The 18,069-nt window shown below is 34.1% G+C and overlaps 1 protein-coding gene across 2 annotated transcripts in view; it reads left to right on the top strand.

Annotated features, from left to right (window-relative positions):
- The first annotated feature begins 3,102 nt into the window (after positions 1–3,102).
- LOC120432295 (pyrokinin-1 receptor) overlaps positions 3,103–18,069 on the top strand; it is a 52,424-nt gene continuing 37,457 nt past the window's right edge. For both annotated transcript variants that reach the window (XM_039597482.2, XM_039597481.2), the window contains exon 1: positions 3,103–3,944. The gene's annotated coding sequence lies outside the window, so the exon portion shown is untranslated. The remainder of the gene's footprint in view (positions 3,945–18,069) is intronic.

Below are 18,069 nucleotides of genomic sequence, written 5' to 3'. Positions count from 1 at the left end.
TTTTGACAAGAAATCAATTTTGCCTTAAGGGTGCACAGCAACCAAGGAAGTTGTTGTATTCTTATTCCAATATTGTTGAACTTACGGACCCAATCCTGAAATAATTTGATTATAAAATTTGACCAATTTTGTTGTAAATCATTTTGGATTTAGTAGGTTAGAGGATGAATAAAAAATCAAATCGACAGTTTCCGTAGTTTTGAAGATACTAAAATTTCTGTAACTATAATCTGGGTGCTACAGCTCTGGTTGATTTGCACCGTTAAATGAAATAAAAAAAAGATAAATTAAAAATTCTAATGGCATCGAATGTATGGTAATATATCGGAAGACATAAGACCGAATGGACAAAAGGTTGAATGCCAAAAGGTCAAATGGACAAATGGTTGAAATTGTACAAATGATCGAATGGACAAAACGTCGAAAAGTCGAAAAATTATTTAAATATATATATTTTTTATAATTATTATAATTATTAATCAAAAATTATTTTATTATTGAAATATTTTAAACATTTTTTTTAATTCGTTCAGACTTTATTTTAAAAGTAGCTGCTTACATTTAAATGCATGCGAAAACTAACAAAAACATTACAATAATCAAGAGTAGGTTGTTTTTCAAAATTATTAAAAAATAACTTCCCAAAAAGATAATGTTTTTTTTTGTTATTAGATTATTTGTTTTTAGTTATCTAATTACAAACAAAAAAAACCATTATCTTTTTTTTTGGGAAGTTATCCGAAGTGAATTTTAATTCAGCCTGAACTGTTTAAGCAAGATGAGTAATCCTCTAGAATTGTTTTCCTTATTGTACCTAGTGTAACAAAAATGATAAATCACATACTTTTATGGTTATGAAAATGAACAGTGTTGAAATCACGAAAAGCAAACTAAAGCTGAAGAGCAACAGCTGACCACTTAGTATGTAAATCAAATGTAATTATTATAAGAAAGATATTTAAAATAAAGTATAATTAATTTAAAAAAAAAACCTCTAGAATGTCACAAATTTGATTTCTTGATTTTTAATTTGGATTTTTTTTTAGAATGAATGAATTCCTATTATGTTAAAAGAAGTCTTTTTGCATGATTAGTATCTTTTAAACAAGTCTCCGTACAACTTTTTGGGCTGGTCATACAAAATGGGCATTTGAAAAACGAAACGAAAATGTTGAGATGGGATTTTCTGTTCGATTTGGTGTCTTCGGCAAAGTTGTAGTTAAAGGTTTGAACTTTTCAGAAATAAATAGATGGACAAGATTTTTTTTCCATTTTATATTTATCACTAAAAGTTAAATTTCATAATAAGTATTTTGAATTTTTGAAACTGTGGTATATTTTTAAGAAGAACAAAAAAGTCATATTTGATGATTGATGGATTGTGCAAAATTTGTTATCAAAGTTATTTTTTTTAATATGATTTTTGGAAAATATTGAAAAAATGATCATACCAAATTTAATAACCCATTTCAGATAAAAAATCAAATTTGCAAATGAAATTTCCAACAATTTTCTTTTTCACACTTTGTTGATTGGACTGCCGGTTGTTGAAAAAAAGCACCTCAAATTTGAAACCTGCAAAAATTTGGTTCTCGAAGTGTTACCTAATTGGACCCTAATTCTCTAAATGAAGATATCACGGAAACTACTGGTTCAATTTCCAACTTTTGTGAAATTTCCTGATATTTTAAATGAAATTAATTTCTAAATATCTTAAATAAGTTTTATTGCTTTTTTAAATTGATAGGCTTGAATTAAAAAACATTTTCATTATTGGAATCAAACCAATAGTTTCAGAGATATCTTCAGTTAATTAAAATTTAAGAGGATATATCTTTTGACAAATTTATAAAAAAAGAAAAAAGAAGAAAAAAAAAAAGAAAAACTACATTTTTTTTTATAAATTTATTGCAAAATAGTGTGGAATAGACTAGAGAATAGCAAACATATTTTAGATTTATTTGTTTGTTTTAAATTTTAGTTGAATCACTTAACTCTTATTTCAGAGCTTGTTTAAATATTATTTTTCTTCGCATTGCATAAAAAACAGCAGAATAAATCAGGTCATGTTATTAACATTTGAATGTATTAAAACGCATTTTATTAGATTTGAAAATATCTGTGTAAAGAGGTTTTTTTTTGTAAAAAAAAACTTTTCGTGGTACTGTAAATTAGTATTTTGCAAAAAAAAAAATATTTCTAATCCAGCCCAAACCTGCTAAATATAATTTTCAACGCTGCAAAATGCATTTCAAATCATTTTCAGTTGATTAGACTTTTATCTCCATTAAAATTTCGAATAAAAAAAAGTTTTTTTGCCCTCTGATCTTTTTATTATTATTTTTTTCGATTCAAACAGGCATATTTTTCCATAACTAAATCCCTGTAATCGAAAAAAAAACCCCGAAACCATCGAATCGTCAACCGTTTCTAAAGTTACACTTTTCGCTCCCAGCCACTATTCCAGTGGCGCAAAGTGAAATGCAAGCTCCGAAATCGCCTGTCGGCGCTTGATGCAAAAATAGATTCTATTCCCCGCGATAAGCATCTAATATCTTCATTTCATCCAGAAAATTCACCCCGCGTCAGTTGGCGGTTTTGATGTTTTTTTTGCTGTTTCAAATGGCATTTCGAGAATTGCTTTCGGTTTCGGTAGATTTGTTCCGAGAAATCCCCCGAAGGTAGACTGTTTTGAAGTTGGAGCCAACTTTTAGGGGTAATTTCATCGAATCGAATCATTCCGAAAGGTGCACCTTCGGGAAAACCTGTTTGAATTTGTTGATCACTTTGAGCGCGAATAACTTTTCAACGGTTCGGAAATTCATTCACGTCCCAGTGGTTGATTGATGACTGGGGTGGTGTACCTGGAAGGATCAAAGTTTAATTCTCGCTAAATTACCACCCAGAATCGCATCAGCAGCAACAGTTCCTGTTCATCATTCCACACGATTGCGCTTCCTCGCAAAAAGTTGGTCTGCTTTGAGGGAGGTTCATCGAAGATGAACTTCCCATGAATGAACGCAACTCCATTCACAGTCAACCATCCAAGCAGTCGCCGCCGCCGCCACGCGCTCCGACATCAACATTCAGTACAGCGCGGACTTTCAACCATCTCACAGGTGTGTTTTGGAGTAGCGCGCGCGTGGATCCAAGTCGGCGTTGGCTTACTCTTTAGGGCATCTCTACCGCGAGGGGGGCAAAACTGCTCAACGGCCGTTGAAGTAGCGTGGTGACCATCGAGTTTCGGAACGTTTTTTTTTGCGCGCTCAAGAATTGATCGGTCTCTGCCGAGATTGAAGAGTTGGGAAATTGACCTTCGGACGGACTGTTGGCCAAGTACGGTGGGTCGCGCGATGGCTTTGGAGACTGGAAATTCCGAGTTTTTATTGGTTTGTTACACCAGCGACTGAGAGCCGATCAATTACACTTGATTGGAGGAAGCAAAGTGTGGTGTCTTCTTTTTTTAAAGATTCAGAACCAGTGATGCCAGACCGTTGTGATCGTTGTGTGTCGCGCAAAGTCGTTTATTGAAGCTAATTCAATTGGAAGAAACCCATTAAATAGCGCGAAGCGCACAGTGAATCTCAGTTTCTATTGCTACAACAGAGTGGAGATAAAAAGCCGACACATTTCCTAACGATATGGGGGAATCCCTGAGTACCTGGAAAAGCAAAACTTAGTGAATGTCGTTAAATTAAAAGTCGTTGAATAACGTCGGAAGTTGGTAGCTAAATGATGGTGAAGATTGGATTGACGATGGAGAAGATTTAATCGTGGCAAAGTTTTTCGGAGTTGCAATCTACTCCCTCGTTCCCTCCCTAGCTTAGTGGATTAGTGGATAATAATCGAGGCACGTGGCCGACGACACGGTAAAACGAATCTCATCAGAACAGCTGGGCAGGAATCGTCAGAACGTGAGAATTGGCGTGGCGTCGTGCAGGAAGGTGGGATTTATTTAATTTTGACTTTGGATTACGGGGAGAAGTTCTTCGTGGAACGTTGACTTTATGGCAAGCTGGACTTCTTGCATGCCAATCGAGTTTGGGTTTGGGAAATCTGGTCTTTGATATTAATTTTCCTATCCTACTCTATTTTCATTGTAAATATTCTTTCCTCCAAAAAAAAAAAAAAAAAAAAAAAAACGATGAAACAACATCCCTCGATGATTCAATTTCCTGTTTTCGGTGCTGGTGGTGCGACTTATTTCCGTTGTACGCCGCCAGCCACCAGTCAACTTGTTTTTCCGGAAAATAGTTGCAGATTCAGAGAGAAGGGTACACCAAATTGTGGGGATGATGCTCGTAAATAAACAATAACAGCCGAAGCCGAAACATGAGCCTCGGCAAAACAACTGTGAAATCTGTACAAAAAGAAGAAGAAGACTAAACATGGAGGTGAGGGAGGAAACGAGGGTTTTTTTGAGAACTAGGAAACTGGAAACATTGGTTTCGGTGTTTGGAGTTATCAGATGTGGCGAATTTACTGTGTTTGGAATTTTATTGCTTCATTTAGGGTTCTCATTTAATGAGATGAGCGTTTAAATTAAACACAGGGAGCAAAAAATTACATTGATTTTATTTTTAATTTGGCGATTCCCTGAAAGCGCGTTTAAATCAAAATGAAATAAGGCCAATGAAGATTTCATTTCAAGTTTTTGCCCGACCACCTCCTTCAAAAAATCCCAAAAATCAAGGTGCAAAAAATAATTATTGCTAAAACTAAAATTTTCATAGAAAACAATGCGTACAATTTAGAGTGAACTTTTTTTTAAAATTTAATTTGAATTATTTTTTGTTTATTTTTGTATTTTTAATCAAATTGGGCACTTATAGACTCTCAGCAAATTTTGAATTTTTGGCCCACAGATTGTTTAATAAGTGTATAAAAGTTCAACTTAAAAAAAAATCAAAAGAGTACTATATTAATTTCACCTATATTCTAAGCTGTGTAAATTCGTATTGTTGAGCGATCAACAGAACTTCTAAATAAATATGTGAATTTAATTGAGAGACAAGGACATGACAAATTAGGTCGTAAACTATTTAAAACTATTTTCATTACAATTTAGCACAAAGAATGTCTTTTTTTGTTATATTCGATAATCTGTTGCTTGATCGATTTGATGACTTCGCAATGTATAAAAATCGGGATTTGACAATCTTTACCTTTTTTAATGCTAGTAGTGGACAAAAATGCCAAGCTATAGTGCCTGACTGATGAATTGTTTGAGGCTTAATTATAAATGAAATAAAGTGTTTTTTTTTTAAATTTAATCGATGTTTTTTTCTTTAACGGTGCACATCAACCTAAGCCAGATTTTTGTTACAGACATTTTAGTATCTTAAAACTACGGGTACTATCGAAATATTTTTTTATTCATCCCCTAAAGTACTGTCCACAAAATAATTTACAACAAAGTTTGATAATTTTACAATCCCGTTATTGCAGGGTTGGGTCCGCAAGATTGACAATTTAGGAATAAGAAGACAACAACTCCTTCGTTGCTGTGCACCCTTAAAACTGTTTTTTTTTACACAAAAAAGTCTATTTTTCAATGCAAATATCGTGACTGAAAGGGAGAAACGATCAACTCTAAACTTGTCAAATTTTTGCACGTTTCCTTGAGATTATTTGAGCACTCTTATGATACGATAAACTTTACTTCTCTTATCTCATGTTTTTCTTATGTTTTTTTAGAATTTAATATGCATTTTGGCTGACGAAAATATTTGTTTTTAAGTTTTAAAGTTTATGTCCCTTGCTTTTGGTCAAAATTAAATTGACGCCAAACAAAAATCAAGATTGAAACCATTTTTGCCTTAGTTTATATATTTCAGTCAAAAAGTGTTTTAAAAATCGTGTTCATCGGTTGTCTTGCAAACAATATTTTCAAAAAATCTATTTTTTTACGACATTTTTTTTCCCTCCTAAAAATAAAAATATTTTCAAATTTAAACATACACACCACGCCTAAATAACTCGGATCCTTCCTCCTCTGAAGATTCTGTGAAATCTGATCCGTTCTCAGAATCCTCTCTGCGGTAAACACAACGCAGTAGGACTGGCCGCTTTGGTTTTTGCTTTTACATTTTCGAGGTTACTCGGATGTACTGCAATTGGGGCGTAATTTAACCACAAGTTCTTTCAGGATGTTTTCTTCGGTTTGCCTGCTCTTGTGTTAGATTAGATTATATAAGATTAGATTAGATAACATTTTAAAAACTCCCATCATTATCTGTAGTCTATTTACAGTTTCTCCTTTCGCTTGAGTTTTGGTCGAATTCGAAAATTAGAATTCGAGCAAAACTGACCAGAAATTTCTCACTGAGGCACAACAATTACTGAGTTAGGGTGTAACAAAAATGAAATTTTTGCGGCCATTCAAGGGCTTGTTTTGGTAAGCCCAAGTCCCAAATCTGAGCTTAATTGGACGTTACATAAGCTACCTGGAATTCACTTAAAAATATATTTTTTACAAAAATGACGTTTATGAGCAAAGTTGGTCACTAATACGAATATTTTTAACATCAGAAACCACACGAGGTCTTTACGCAAATTTTTGTATATTGTTTTAAGACAAAACAATTTTTTTTCAAAAAAAAAAAACAAAATTTTAATGAAAATATGTAAAATGCATTTTTTCTGCATTGATAACCATATTTAGCATGTTTGGGGTGGTTTAAAAATATTTAGATTTTTTATGATATTCCGATGTACAGCACCATTAAAACTTTTTTTTTCGCAAAAAAATTGTTTCGCCAATATTCAGTTATTTTGGAAACTAATGATTGCAAAATAACTGGACAGGTGTACAACGCATTTTAAAACACTTTTTACTTTCAAATGTTGAAACCATGGCTCGTTATTTAATTTTTTATGCTTTTTTATTTATTTATTTTTTTGGGATTTAGGCTCAATTAGCCCACCAAAACAAGCTCCTGAATACACGCAATAAAGTCATTTTTGTCACTCTTTATTACTGAATATTAAACATATTTTGAGAAAAAAAGTAGGGATTATTATTGAAAAATACGACCAAAGTTTATCTTTATCTTATTTGTTTCCTTAAAAAATAAGTGTTCTTTTTAGGGACCATCCATAAACCACGTTTTTTCTAAATAAAAAAAATGTAAAAAATCCAAATTTCAGCGTCACGTAATAAGCGTTCTTTTATTACGTGACGTTGAAATTGGGATTTTTTACATTTTTGAATGCTGCATTTTTTAAGTTGGTGTTATCGCGACTTACAATTCTAGAGTACTTTTTCAGAAGGTCTTATGCGCTATATGTTTTCTATGCTGATAGGCCTTTTTTGAAAAATAAGAGCTCCTTAATTTTGTATGGAGACTTGTTTGAAGGAAAAAACTATGTAAAATATTGATCCTTGCACTGTACCAAGGATTTGGCCCGCACTTTTCTCTCGCACTTTTGACAACAAAATTTCCAAAAACTAGGCAACCAGCAGTTGTTTATTTACATTTCCAGTCGCAATTTCCACCAAACTGGACATTCGCACTTTAAAATTACGATTGACAGGTGAGCAACATCGGCTCGCTTTGATCATTTTTGAGAAAATTAAAATTTCTCAAGCCAGTTTGACAAGTCGCAGTAGTGCGATCAATAGCAATAATTTAGTGCAAAGTCCAAGTTAGTGAGAATTGCGCAATACTTTTGACTTATTTTATTTTCATCCGAGCCTGTTATTAAAAGAAAAATTCATAGTTATTAAATTAGCTGTTATTTAAGGTTTAAATTCCTGAAATTTTTAAAAAGTGAGATATGAGATCACGGGCCATGACCATTATTGAAATCCTTAAAAATTGTTCAAACCGAATTTTATCAACTGCATTTGAACAGCCTTTAGAAACTTAAAATCCTATTAAGCACATTTGCACAGTTTTGAACCCCGGAATCAGATCAAGGTTGAGGAGGGCGTATTTTTTTGTTGGCCGCAAACTAAATGTTACTTTGCAAGTCAAATTTCCGAAATAAGCACGCTTAAAAATGTCATACAATTTCAACAACACTTGAGAGCAGACGCACACCGGTTAGGCCAAGTTCATCAGATTGGCAAATATTTGAATTTTTATGCTGGTCTGTTTTTCTTTTCTTATCAAACCTTGTTTTTTGCTTAAACTGAGCTAAATGTGTAACACAGTGAAAAATATTTTTTTTTCGGTAATTATTTGTAATTATTGGTATTGGTTTTCATCTTGAAACAATCGCTCGCAAAAAAACTCAATTAGGCTATTTTTGATTCCCAACAAAACCAACAAAAAAAAAAAAAAACTAGTCCGAGCAACTTAAGCTCGAACTTAAGTTATCTGGTGCATTGTTGACGTTCCATCTCGTAATAACTTAAAATGCCAAAAAGTGTTGAACCGGTTTTCCCATGCTTTAGATTTCAGCATTTTTGGTTTGGTGGGAGTAGGCCGGGGTGGGTGCCGGCTAGGAAGACAACGCTAAGAGCGACGCACCACATGAAATCGAAAGTTAGATCGTACACCGTGAAACATAAGCCTTCAGTCACTAAGTCTGTGACGTGATGTTTTTTTTTCGCACTGCTGGGGGTCATTCATAAAATGCTGAATTTGCAAATTCGGTGAGAAAATTTGTGCGGAGAAAGTTTGTTTAAATTGTATTAATAATAAAACAAGTGTTGCTTAATTAGTGGATGTCCCCTGAATTGATTAATGTTTACAGATGAGAATGCCGAAGAAGTGTGAACGCCGCAGCATAGTTAGCGATCGTGGCCAAATCAAAAGTGACACATAGTGGTACAGTAGCAGTTTGTTAGTTTGACGTTTTTAAATTCAAAGCAAGAAAATGAAATGTTTTGCTTTTGTTCTAAGAGAAGTTCTATGGTTACCAAGAGTACACTGATCATTTCAATTGAAATATTTCGTTCAAACTATCGGGATGCTACCGTAGTTATAAAAGCAGGTGATCGTCGCGACTTTGAAGACATAGTATGAAATAAAAAAATCAGAGAAATTCGAAATTTGGCAAAAACGTGGCTCTTAACCGCGCCGGGCGGTTACGTCAAAATGAAAGATTTCGCAAGAAGTTCGCCCTAGTAACATTTTTAAACTTACAGGTTTTATCATGGTTCTGGAAACCCTCATACGGCCTAAATAGGCTTTTATGGCCTACTTAAAACCTAAAATGTTACTAGGGCGCCAACCGATCCAATCGGTTGGGTAAGATTTTGGGTCAACGTGCTGCGGCTTGTGACAAACTTATGGCTCGTATTTTTCCGTTCGCTTTTTTTTTCAAAGTTGTTGTTGATTTTAGCTACCTGATTAAAACACGAAGGGGTCAAACGTCACATTGGCGGCGGCGGTGGTGGTGCCTCGATGATGGTCGTAAAGAAGTTCATGGTGGTTGAACATGATGGCGCGTGGTTCCAAATCGGTGGATCAACAGCACCTTAATGAGCAAGAGTTACACAAGTGTCTATCTCTCTGTGTCTCGATCGGGCAGGAAATTCCAAAAGCAACTTGAGCGGAAAGAGTGGCACTTGCCAAATTTCAACTGCGGAAAATGAGGCACAATTTAAAATTGAGCCACTTTTGTTTTTTGTTAACAATTGCAAACAAAAGAAAATGAAAGTGACTCACTAATTTGAGAAAGTCAGTCTAAGCGCAGTCCATTTAGTTACATTTTAAGGTCAACAGTAGGCCACCTACCCTTGGTGATTCCTGTGCAAATTGATCGCACGATGACAGCGAATGAATGTGGCGGTCACTTACGAGGCTTTTTTGCCAGCCTACTATTCCACCCCATGCCACTCGATTCTCGACTCTCATTAATCGGGGTGACTTCGGCGCAGGTGCTTTGTTTACCTTAGTTTTTTGCGCTCTCTTGGCCTGCTTTGGTGGCACGTGTGCAAGCGTGTGTGGATTTGTTGTTTCTAAGTGCGGTTTGCTTGAAAAATTGGGTGGTCATTGATTGACAATTATTTTGAGGGTTTTTTGTTTGCTGCTTGTTCGATTCGGTTGGATTTCATGTGGAACGAAATTAAACACTGAAACGAAGATGGACTTGGGAATGAAAAGGGAATTCCGGTTGGAAGGTTTCTGATGAATGTAGGACGTTTAGTGAGATCATGCTCTGATGTTTTTTGCGCTTAATTTTATTTTAAATATTATAATGATACTTTTTGACTCTAATTTGGAAATATTATTCAATTAATTATCCGGAAATAGAAAATTTCAACTATCGACTATCACTTGTCCAATTAGCACCTCTACGCTCAAGTGTTGGTTTGCTCATAGTTTTGGTTTGATTTACCTTTAGATTTAGATGCATCTGACCGTTAGTGTTAATTAAGATTGTGGAAGTGTTTTTCATTAGGACCAAATTTAGAAAATGAAAGTAGTTTTGGTACAAACATAAAAATCAACCTTGACTTAATGTAGCGAAGATAAATTATAAAATTATCAACTTAATTTAAAAAATCGCGAAGCATAAAGATGTTACAAAATGCCAATGTTATTATTATAGATATCAACTGTTAAAAAGTTAAAATGTAGATTGTTGAAAATATTTTTCAATGTTAATGTCCCCTAGGGTGCCCAGAAAAAAATGATCTCCTGCTCCACAAGGGAAAACGGTTTTTTGGATTATTTAAAGCATCTGTGCAAATTTTTAGCGAAATTAGTTGAGATTAACCCATTGCACAGTTGCGCAATGGTCCAGAACGCAAAATTAAGTGAAAAATTGATTTTCAAAAAAAAAAAAAAATGTGAAGTTTTGAAGCTTTGGTGTCTTCAGGAGAGTTATTGCAAATGAAAAAGGGCAACTTTTGTTTTGGTACAAAACTAGGGTAGTTCAGGATTAGGATAATTTTGAAAATCTAACTTTTCAGGAACATTTTTGGGATTTTTTGTCTTGTAAAAGTTGTTGGGCTCGCCAATCTAAGTAGCTTTTTCAAAGAAACCAAAATTTTATCTCGCAATCTACGCCTTCTACGACCAAATTTATAGAAAGCATCTGAGCAAACCTTCAAAAATCAGTTTTTGAACGAAGAAATTCAGAGTTAAGTTTTAGAGAAAAGTGTTATTCCGAGCACTTTTAGAGCTAAAAAACGAACATTTTTATTTTCTGACATGTCAATTTGGACTTAAGGGTCAAAAGTTACAGCCATTTTAAGGTAAAAAAGATGCAAATTTAAAACTCAATTATCTCTAAAAGGGGAGATCTAGCACTACAAACGCAGAAAATATCGTAGGGGTATTTTTCTTTAAATTCGAGATATCTTTATTTGAAAATGTATCATTTTCAAGGAAAAAGGAGGGACCACCCTAACGAAATTCGAAATGTGTCCAAATATATGTTTTTCCATGTAATTTTGCCCGCTGAATCTGAATCTGCCCTCAGAATTGAACCAAAGTGTCAAAAAATCGAGTTTTGGTCATATTTTGGGTTTTATGATAATTTTACATAGAAAACCAAAATATGTGAGGAAGATATATGCAACAAATTTCAATTAAATAAGTAGTGCCATTAATAAACTGAAAATAATTGAAACTTATTTTTTTTGCAACTTCTTTGTGAAACTGCTAACTTTTCCTGTCATTCACGGATGACGAAACGGCCTACTTTGTTTTTCACCAACAAAATAATTTATTAAAAATGATGAATATCTGCATTTTCCAGATGATTTTTTTTGGTTTGGTTACTCATTTTTGGATATGTTCAAGATGACAAAAATGCAACTTTTAGCTTTGAGTGTTTTGAGCTTTTCCAAAAGCAATGCAAGTTTGGACATATTTTGAGAATACTTCACGAAGATTCTATTTTTGACGTGAAATATTATTTGCTCTATTAGTAGTGTAAAATCAAATTTACAATCAAAAAGTACTTTATTATTGATTTTCAAAGGTTCCATTCTCAAGTTGGTGATTTCTAACTTAGTCTTAAGTTAAAAAGATTTATTAATCATTTAACAAATTTGTGTTCATGTTTATAAAAAATGTGTGTAAATGTGTTTTCGGGAAGTTAAAAAAAATCTCATGATTCCTTTTATTCGAAAATTTTACAAAATATTGATGACAACTTCATGTTCAACTGATTTTACATCATTTGATATGTAATTATTATTAATTTTAATGTGAAAAAAAAACTTTAAAGAAATAAATCATCTTAGGAATTAGCAGGGCTGCGGAGTCGGGTCATATTTCAAACGACTCCGACTCCAACTCCGACTCCGGCTTTCTGAGATTCGCTGACTCCGACTCCGACTCCGGCTCCGGCTTTCAGCTCCAACCGACTCCGACTCCGACTCCAACTCCGGCCTACCAACTCTAGCCGGCTCCGACTCCGACTCCGACTCCAGCTTACAACAAATAATTGGCTCCGACTCCGACTCCAACTCCACATATTTTTAAATATTTCAAAAGTTAGTTGACTATTATTTTTAGAACATTGATAAATAGGATTATTTAAATTCTCTCTAAGTGTCATATTTTTCTGAAGGAAAATTTGTTCGAATCACAAAACGGAAAAAAAGTTTCTAGGTTACAAGTTTTATACGTTATTGAAACAGAAATCAAAAAATATTTTCAGTTTTGAAGGCATTTCAAGAAGAACAGTTTTGTAAGTAAATTTACATTTAATTTAATCAAAGCTAATAAATTTAAATATAAAATTGTTATTTTTTGAATGAATCATTAAAAGACACCTAGCCTAAATGATCGATTTAACATATAAATTCACTTGCTCACTTTTAGGCTGACATTTATAAGAAGCACAGTGACTATCAAAGTCACCGTGTTTTTAAATAACAATTTTAAAGAAACTATTTTTTAAAGCTCCATTGATTTTTTTTAAGACGTAAATGCCAGACATTATTACCACAAATCAATGTATGTAAAAAATTTCTTCGTGGAAAAGACGCTTACGGGGTCTTTTTCAAATATTCGGAACCTAGAAAATATTTTACCTAGGATTTTTTTTATTTGTTTGAACTTTAAAATTTTCTATATATATCAAAGGAGGCGAGTGATACTTCTTTAATCTTCTCCTCAAACGAAGCTTTATGAATGATCGTTCCGTCATATTGGCGTTGGATATACAGCATGAGAAAATTCTTACCGGTGAATAATATCTACAGTTTTTTTAAAAGGTCCAAAAAACAAATGAGTTTCATATGTTTATACAACCTATTCAAAAAAAAAAAAAAAATACTCTGGATATGCTGATTTTGATTTTTTTAAATGGTATTTGAAAAATAAATAAAAATCCTATTATTTTTTCTATACTTTTTATTATAAGTTCCTTTTTGGTACTGAAATCTTGAGATTTGTTCAACGATAATTTGCAACGATATCAAAATAGATTGCCTGAGGATCACCATTCGCAAATTTTAGTAGAGAAACAGTAAACATTAAGATATATTTAATGATTATTTCAAAATTAGTTGCAACTTTTTTGGAATTTTTTTGCCGGTGTCAATTATTTTAAATGCAACACTTTGATTTTTTTTTGTACTTAGTTATAAACAAAATATGCATGTTGAGTTCCAAGTAATAGATTGTTATAAATCGTTGATTATTTGTTGGAAGAGTTATACTTTCAGTGACTTTTTGCGATTTCCAAAAACAGTGATTATTTTTTTAAATCTTTTTATGTGCCTCGTAACTTTTTTCCATAAAAAAACATTTACTAAAAAACTCCAAGACATTCGGTTTTGTGGTAAAAGATGATGTGAGTGTGTACTTTTTTCAGAAAGAACTTTCAATTTGGTCAAACTTGAATTGAAAGTGTACATAAATATAGGCAAAACGAAGCAGTCAAGAATCAATTAAATATTTCTGACTACACTGAGAAAAAAGAGTTACCAAAATCGTGAACAAGTGTTCATGAAAATGTGAACCACGAACAAAGAGTTCAAATCCCATGGTACGATTTTGAAAAACGTACCATGACTTTTGGTACTCTTTTTTCTCCGTGTACAAGACCAATATTGTTTATTATTTTTTGAGTTATGATACAACATACTTGGGTAAGAGGGGATTAACAGGTTATCATTTAGTGAAATTACACAATAAGAGCTTTCCAATCACAATAAATAGCTTCAAAATTATAATGGCATCTGATAAAAAAATGAGAAAATAGCAACGCAGTGCATGCGACTTAAGAAACAATCAAAAATATAAGAAATTTTGTAAATTAAACTGTTTTATATAAGCACTGAAAAAAAAAAATTTTTTTGCTGAATTTAAAATAACTCTGACTCCGACTCCAACTCCGACTCCAGGTTATCAGAAATGTTCGGCTCCGACTCCGACTCCGACTCCAGCTCTTAAAATTTAGCCGACTCCGGCTCCGACTCCGACTCCAGCTTTGACGAGTTTTGACGACTCCGACTCCGACTCCGACTCCAGGTCCCCAAAAAGACCCGACTCCACCGACTCCAGCTCCGACTCCGACTCCGACTCCACAGCCCTGGGAATTAGGAATGAGAATCTCACTTCAAATCGTAAAGTAAATGTTCAAAATAAAGTACACCGTTTTATTTCATGCCATCAGCCTCGACCTTGCCCTGCCATGGCAATCTAATCCCGGCTAAGCTTACCGTTTCTCACAGAAGAGATTTGATTTGCCATCAGCCCACTCACAACTTATCGAACCCCCCCCCATCGATATCTGAGGCCGTAAAATTTTATCCCAAAAACAACTCACCCGCTTAAATTGCCTCCTTCTTAATTTTATTATTAATCGTAAAGAAACGTAAAAAAAACTGCAATCCTCCGGTTGAGATCGCAGCTCCTCAAATTGAGCCACTTTCTCATCCCGCACTTGAGATTGCGAAAGAGGAAAAATTATGATCTCATTAGAAAGCGCCGCCAACCGTGACAGGCGACACGCCCCTAGGGTTAGGCTCCCCGCGCGGTACACGCGTTCGATTTTTGACTGGGGCAATCGCCTGAAGTTATGCTCTTTGGGGGAATTGGTAATTTGGACTGGGGTTTTAAGTGGGTCTAATTTTAATATTTAACCCAGCCGTTGTTTGGTAATTGATAGGCTTGTTCACACCACCCTCCCTCCGCTGTTTAGCTATTATTTTTAAACAATTGTAAATATTTTAACCTTTAAGGTGTAAATAATATCTCTGCGATCGTAGACCGATCGTTAACATTTGCTTCCGAGGGGGAAACAATTCTAGCAAGTTGTTTTTTGCGTTTCAGTGTTTTTTACACGGCTAAAAATACTTCACGAATGGTTCCACTTGAATTGCCCAAAGAAAAACATACAAATGGGTATATTCAACCGCACTCAATGAGTCTGCTGAGTGGCCAAACTGGGGATTTCCTCAAACAAGACAGCTTGAAAGAGGTGCCCCTTCTGCTTCGTCTTCTTTTTGCTTCCTCCATGTGTGTAACGTGTTTTTACCGGTCATGTTTTGGAAGATTACTTTTTGCCTCGACCACGTCGGGAGGTGTGTTCTTGTCCGGCAGATAAACTAATTTAGACGATGGACAGATAGGTACTTGACTAGTTTTATTACTCCCAGTCCTGGTGAGTCATCTATCATATCACAAACCGGGGTTCTCTTTCAAATCATCCTCATCTATTAGGAATAATTGAAGAATAGCAATCATTTAGAACAATGAATTAAGCACCTTCGCCACTTGACACGGCCCAGGCGGATGTTGGGGTGAAACACACACTCTGTAGAAGTAGCAACCACAACAAAAAAAGAATAAAAATCAACAAAGTCACTGAAGATCATTAAAAAAACAACCATCCAACTGTACTCACAGCAATGAGGATGAGTGCTGCCGAAATACCTGCGCTCGCTTGTTCTTGAGCGGTGAATTTGCTTACTCACTTTCGACAGACAGGTTTGATAATTTTCTACCACTTGTCCTACCGCGGCTTCATGATAATGTGGCATCCACACACACGTGGGAACCGTTTGAATAGGGATTAAAATGAGGAGGATTTGTAGGTGTAAAAAGGCGAATCTTATTTTGAATGAAAAGATTTAAGAAAAACCAAACAATTTCAAGAGGTATCATTTGGCGTGATTTTAAATAATTTAGCAAAATCATCATCCTCAAATTGACACACGAATAATTTTGATTTTCATGATTAGAGTATCCCAAGCTACAGAAGGATTAGGGAGATTTTTTTTATAAATAAATCGCTTTATAGGGTAGATGTCCCTATTGTGAACATTTAATATTTTAGACCACTTTTTTTAATTTAATAATTATTTTCATTGAAAAAATCAGAAAATCTCACAAATTTTCATTTTTTAACATTGAAAATCGAACCAATAGTTTCCGATATATTTTCAGTTGAATATAACAGGCATATTTGGTAACACTTCGAACAGCTCGTTTTCATCGATACAAATTATTTGTAGGGCTGTATCTCAGAAACTAATTTTAGAAGCAGCATTCCAAAAATATATTTTTCAGGGGTGGCTTTACTTTAAAAAGTATTTAAAAAAATGTCAAAATTTCCTAAAAAACAATTTAAAAAAATTGACAATCGTAAAAAAATTGAATTTAACTTTCAGTGATTACAAGTTGAATAAAAAAATTGATTTTTTCGGTCTACTCATTTTTTTACTGAGTTCTAATCATAACCAACAACTTTTCCGAAGACACCAAATCGATCATAAAATCCCTTCTTATGATACAGAATTTCATACATTAACAATTTGTAAAGTTTACGTACAGTCATCAGGGGTGACAAATTTCAGCATTTTTGTATGACCCAATCTCACCCCCCAGACCCAATGTCACCCCTGATGACCTGATGATATTTAAATTTGTCTGGAAAATATAATGATGCAAAATTGCTTCGTTTCATATAAAACAAAAAATACAAATTTAAAAATCGCGAAATAATTTGTGAATATCTAGGGTACTAATTTTGACCCACCAATTTAAACCGTGTGTATAAGCAGTTTATTACAATATTGTTTCTGCTATAAAATTTATTTTTATAAGCAAAAAAAGAGATTTCAATGAATTTTTAATTGAAAATGGAATAATTGGCTTCGCGGCCTTTTTTGACACATTCTATTCACTGAGGTAATTCTATAATCCTGCTCTAAAAATGAACTTTTCTCAGAAAGCTCGAAGACCCACCTTCATGTATACCTGCTGGGATTTAGATGCCGGATCTCAGATATTGCAATGAAAATAAGGTCTTTTTGATTTTTCTTGGGTTAGTGTATCACAATTCCTTTCTATTTAAATATCTGGCAACCCTGTCTCGAGTTATGATCACTGAAGTGATATTTTTTTTAAGCCAGATTTAACTTATTTGCTCGAAAACTATATCCGGATTAATCCTCTGAACTTCCCATCTAGTTTAAGATCCATATGAGTTTGAAGATTTGGTAAATCAAGTAAAGATCACTCAAATGTTATTAATTTATTGTTTGATGCCGGATCATACTAAGATTTATTTGGCACCATACCGAAAATCATGTTTGCTGCGCACTTGGTAACCGAAAAAAAACGAAACTATTGGCACTACGCCCCCCGGGGCATGGCCTTCCTCTAACGTGGGATTTCTGCTCCAGCGCCTCTGACGAGACAGGAGAAACCGGGACCGACGTTTTACTTCACCATCCGATAGAAGCTCAGTGGATAAGGCGGGAATCGAACCCGCGTCTCATAGCATCATCGGGATCGGCAGCCGAAGCCGCTACCCCTGCGCCACGAGACCCACTAACCATTGATTTCAATTTTAAAATATTTTGTGTTATCCATTTTTGTGTAGGAGTGAGAAAGGCATCAACCACACTTGTGGATTAAGTTAGTTTTTAATATTACAGCTGGTTCTAAGGAGACCACAATTGTTTTATAGGAATATGTCATCTTGAAAATTTGGAAATTTTTACATTTTATATTTTACCGTTCAACTAAGAAATTAACATCATCCGTTTGCTTGAAATTTTACTTTTTTTTTGTATTTTGAGAGCTTGTGAGGATTTCAGTGAATTAAAAAAAATGTAATGCTCTTGCAACATGCTGAATTTAAATTCCGACCAATGAGTTTTCTAGGCATTCTCGGCACATTTCTGGCACAAATCTTTCC

This window comes from Culex pipiens, chromosome 1 (assembly GCF_016801865.2).
Source record: "Culex pipiens pallens isolate TS chromosome 1, TS_CPP_V2, whole genome shotgun sequence".
Classification (NCBI taxonomy): Eukaryota; Metazoa; Arthropoda; class Insecta; order Diptera; family Culicidae; genus Culex; species Culex pipiens.
The sequence above is the reverse complement of the archived record's forward strand: the minus strand, read 5'-3'. Positions and strand labels throughout refer to the sequence as shown.